Genomic DNA, 5,613 nt, shown 5'->3' on the forward strand with positions numbered 1-5,613 from the left:
TGTTCATATGATCCACACAGTCGCTCTGACAGACTGTAATACACTACAGGAAGCGTAGGGGGCGATACGGCTTCTACTGTTTCATTTAAAAAGCTCTATAATGTTCATATGATCCACACAGTCGCTCTGACAGACTGTAATACACTACAGGAAGCGTAGGGGGCGATACGGCTTCTACTGTTTCATTTAAAAAGCTCTATAATGTTCATATGATCCACACAGTCGCTCTGACAGACTGTAATACACTACAGGAAGCGTAGGGGGCGATACGGCTTCTACTGTTTCATTTAAAAAGCTCTATAATGTTCATATGATCCACACAGTCGCTCTGACAGACTGTAATACACTACAGGAAGCGTAGGGGGCGATACGGCTTCTACTGTTTCATTTAAAAAACTCTATAATGTTCATATGATCCACACAGTCACTCTGACAGACTGTAATACACTACAGGAAGCGTAGGGGGCGATACGGCTTCTACTGTTTCATTTAAAAAGCTCTATAATGTTCATATGATCTACACAGTCGCTCTGACAGACCGTAATACACTACAGGAAGCGTAGGGGGCGATACGGCTTCTACTGTTTCATTTAAAAAGCTCTATAATGTTCATATGATCCACACAGTCACTCTGACAGACTGTAATACACTACAAGAAGCGTAGGGGGCGATACGGCTTCTACTGTTTCATTTAAAAAGCTCTATAATGTTCATATGATCTACACAGTCGCTCTGACAGACCGTAATACACTACAGGAAGCGTAGGGGGTGACAGTGTTCATATGATCCATGTGTTCCTTCTGACTGAATAGTTAATCACTTAATTGAATAATATTTGATAGATTATAGAAATAACTTAGTTGTAGCCCTAACCAATACACGGCCTTTTCATCCTTATTCTGGTCTGATCTCACTGCTTCACCACAGGTTGTCTGATGTCAGTGGTTTTATCGGACTGTGATTGCACCAAAACACGGGATGTCCCTGTCACAGACAAATCACAGACATAGACCATCACATTAACGTCCCTTAGATCATTTTCACTGTGTTTAAACTGATGGTTTTGCAAAAAAAAAACCAAACAATTTACCCAGTTTCCCCCACAGGCTCTGTACCACAACAGGCAGAAGGTCTCAACAAGATCTTCCCGCGCCGTCAGCTTGGAACATTTTAACATTTCAGCTTACTTTCATCTTTACAAACAGATTAATCCTCACAAATATCTGCAATAAACAGGGAAGGAGCCCAGGCTGCAGTGTGTAAGATTAGCAGTGAGGGTGAAGATTGTAACCAACTGAACCCTCCCTCATCCCTCCCTTTCCAAACATGAAGCAAAACCTACAGTGGCCGTCAGGTTTTCGTTTCACTTCTTCATGTTCCCTCTTCTAATAAGTCTGATTCTCCATGTCAAATTTTGGATTCTCAAACTTCTCACACCATAAAATGGTCAGCGGCACCGCCACCAACCGCTCATTCTTTTTCTTTCTACGCCTTCCAGCCAGTGCTACAGTGCCACCAAATTCAGGCTGTTGCTTCAGCACAGAAATGTAAAAGGCGCCCTCTAGAGGAATCATTCTAAGCAAACGATAAAACAACGATTCATAGTTACAGGTGATTATACACTAATAAACACATGGATTTGTTACTATATTCCATTTCTGATAATAAATCCCCCAAAATCTCACACACTGCACCTTTAAACCCATCATCAGTCAATCCAGGGTTCATCGCTAAATTAGTTTCCTGTGTCTGGATTACAAAAGGATTTCTCGTTAACTCATTAGATTTAATGTTATAGATTACTTTGCCTTCGTTCTGCCCTGGCTCCTAGCCCTTTATGAGGCTAATGTAGCTAACAAGTAATGGTCGCTTATACCAATTAGCATGGTGCTAACTGTATGCCTAACGCCTCAAAGCATTTTTAGTTGCTCCGTTATGTCTAGTAGACTTTATTATGTGGTTTCTGGGGAAATTGTGTAAATTAGTGTAAATTTTTTCAGAACTATTCCACTGAACCTTAATCTGAATGTTATTTTGTTTTTAAATTTGAATCCTAAGTTGAGAAGGAAAGTAGGTCCCAGCTGCTTGTCAGTTCTGGTCATGATGATTAAAGATGTAGAATACCATCTCAGTGAGTTCTCAGTATCTGCAGGGAGGATGAATGTTAGCTCTATAAAGCTCCTACTGTCACTCAGAACTTACTGAATTTCACTCTTTCTGTTGTCATAATGTGACAGTTTCTCTTATTTTGTTATAAAGGCACAAGCTGTTCACCTTCGTCTGTGTCCGTCTTTTCTCAGAGTTCCAGAAAGGTCTAAGGTTTTGTGCTTGTCCTTTGTTTTTATGACCAATTAATGCAGGAATCTAGGTCATTCCAAAAGGCTAATGTATTTTTGTTGACAAGCATATTTCAGCATGTCAGACTAAAACCTTGTTCCTCTAAAGTGGAATTTTTGCAGGAGAAATCAGAATACAATACGTCCATGTAAACACCTCAGTCGGAGTAGTCTAGTCCGATTGAGGTCATTCAGAATACAGTCTCTATCCGATTGAACGAGGAGGGTAATCCTGTAAATAATCCATTAAATGGAAGAATAATATCCGTCTAAACGCCTGTATCCGATTACATTCCCTATCGGAAAGTTTCAGTCCGTTCTGCATGTGCGTCGCGTCACAGTGAGAGTTTATACCGTTCAACACGCCGGAGCAGAAACTGGTCTGCAGAGGAGACGAAGTTCATGCTCTGATCTTTAAAAGACGGCGGTGGGACGGACGTCCAGCTTATGTGTCTCAGAGCACGACGTCTTCCTCTCGGGCTTCTTTAATAAGGACGTGTGAAGGACGTTTTCCTGAGTCTGACGTCATTTTAAAGCAGTTAAAAACACAATCACTGCTCACTGCTGCTCATCTCACTCTGACTGGGCACACGGATGCTGGTTGTCATGGTAACGTCTACACTAAGCATTCTCTATGCTTGAATGTCATTTTGGATCGGATCACATAGTGAGAATGTAAGTAAAGATTTTCATCAGGTTGTTCAGTAGAGTGAGAATAAACACCTCAGTCTGAATCTGTAATCAGAAGGTATTTAATCAGATTGGTGAAAACCTTTGCTTGTAAATACAGCCACTGATAGAAAAGTGTATATTGTGAAAGAACTGAATTTTCATCTTCACAGGTGATCTAGCAAGTCAAAATGTGTAAAAGCAAATATTTATAAATTGTTATTCGTTGTGTCGGTTGTGCAGAAGTGTCTGATATGTAAAAATGCTGCATTGCTCCATCTTAGCACAGCCGTCTTTGTGGAGAGGTGTGAGGGGCTTCTCACCCCTCCCCTTTCACCACTTATTGCTCACAAGCAGCTCAACAACATTTCACACACACAGAGAAATGAGTCCTAGTTAATCTGATGACAAATATTTTATCTGTATAAATTAGATGTCCCTGTTAACAGGAGATCAAGGGTTTGATCCCTGGTGATGCTACAGCTGTCCATGGCAGAAGTTGGAGAGAGCACATTTGTCCCTCCATCACTCAATACTAGTCAGCGCAGGTGTCTGTTAGTTGACGTAACAGATCTGGTGGTTCGCGTCTCCTCCGTGTGCGTTCAGCTGTCCAACAACGTCTAAAAGATGCGGTGGAGCTTCTGTCAGCCTAGTGCTGGTGATATAGTCTGACTGGGGGGAGTCAGAACTCCCAACTAAATTGGGAAAAAAAAAATTGATTTTAATTCCACTTGTGGCCACTGGGGCACTACAGAAAGAAGCTTTTAATGTAGATTAATATAAAAAAATTAAGGCTATGTGAACTTTCCAAATTATACTAAAATGTATAACTATATATATATATATATATATATATATACACATACATACATACACTATATTTCTAATGTATTCACTCATCTACCTACACACGCATATGAACTTGAGCAACATCCCGTTCTTAATCCATAGGGTTTAATATGATGTCGGCCCACCCTTTGCAGCTATAACAGCTTCAACTCTCCTGGGAAGGCTTTCCACAAGGGTTAGGAGTGTTTATGGGAATTTCTGACCGTTCTTCCAGAAGCACATTTGTGAGGTCAGACACTGATGTTGGACGAGAAGGCCTGGCTCACAGTCTCCGCTCTAATTCATCCCAAAGGTGTTCTATGGGGTTGAGGTCAGGACTCTGTGCAGGCCAGTCAAGTTCTTCCACACCAAACTGGCTCATCCACGTCTTTATGGACCTGCTTTGTGCACTGGTGCGCAGTCATGTTGGAACAGGAAGGGGCCGTCCCCAAACTGTTCCCACAAATTTGGGAGCGTGAAATTGTCCAAAATCTCTTGGTGCTGATGCTTTAAGAGTTCCTTTCACTGGAACTAAGGGGCCGAGCCCAACGCCTGAAGAACAACCCCACACCATGATCCCCCCCTCCACCAAACTTTACACTCAGTACAATGCAGTCAGACAAGTACCGTCTCCTGGCAACTGCCAAACCCGGACTCGTCCATCGGATTGCCAGACGGAGAAGCGTGATTGGTCACTCCAGAGAACACGTCTCCACTGCTCTCGAGTCCAGTGGCGGTTTGTAATTGTAGAACTACAGAGTGAAACTAAAACGTCAGTGGAGCTGATAAATCGGACAGACAGTGTAGAAACAACAAGGTGGTTTATTGAAGAGGCCAGTCTATGTGGCCATATATATTTTTTATATAGGAAAACTTCTAAATGCATCCCATACACAATAATACCTTAAACACATGTTTTGGCACTGACATACATTGGCACATAAACACACTGTCTGTATCATAGCTGACATATCAGATAAATTTAAAATGTCTTTCATTAGAAAACACAATGTCTTTTACATAAAATCTTACTTTAATCATGAATGTTCATTAAAGTTCAGACTTATTCTGTTCTCCTATAATGATATGATTTCTGGTTTTCGCGACAGCAGTGATATATTACCCTGTATGGACAGTGAAGCTAAACAGTAAATCCAGACGAAGAGTTCTCCAGATGTTGCAGTAAAGCTGCGCAGTGCCAGCTGGCAGCCTGGCTGAAAACGGCTTTGGAGCGAGAGGGACATTCAATATTAATCTGACTCATCGTTACTGCTGGAGTTTAGACTTAAACCCACAACACAGCCATGTAAAATTTAATGAAATATGAATTAATAAAGCCTTAGGAGTCCTGTAGGCCTGAGTGAGGTCCCAGTCTGAGTGAGGTCATAGAATCTGCATAGCTGCTGTGGAGTTCAGAAACACAGTCACACTAACAGAGCCTGGCTCTCAGCGTCTCAGTGTCTCAGAGCCTCAGTGTCTCAGAGCCTCAGTGTCTCAGAGTCTCAGAGTCTCAGTGTCTCAGTGTTTCTGAGCCTCAGAGTCTCAGTGTCTCAGAGCCTCAGAGTCTCAGTGTCTCAGTGTCTCAGAGCCTCAGTGTCTCAGAGCCTCAGTGTCTCAGTGTCTCAGAGTCTCAGAGTCTCAGTGTCTCAGTGTCTCAGAGCCTCAGAGTCTCAGTGTCTCAGTGTCTCAGTGTCTCAGAGCCTCAGAGCCTCAGAGTTTCAGTGTCTCAGAGTCTCAGTGTCTCAGAGTCTCAGAGCCTCAGGGTCTCAGATTCCCAGTG

The sequence above is a fragment of the Pygocentrus nattereri genome, chromosome 6 (genome assembly GCF_015220715.1).
Source record: "Pygocentrus nattereri isolate fPygNat1 chromosome 6, fPygNat1.pri, whole genome shotgun sequence".
NCBI lineage: Eukaryota > Metazoa > Chordata > Actinopteri > Characiformes > Serrasalmidae > Pygocentrus > Pygocentrus nattereri.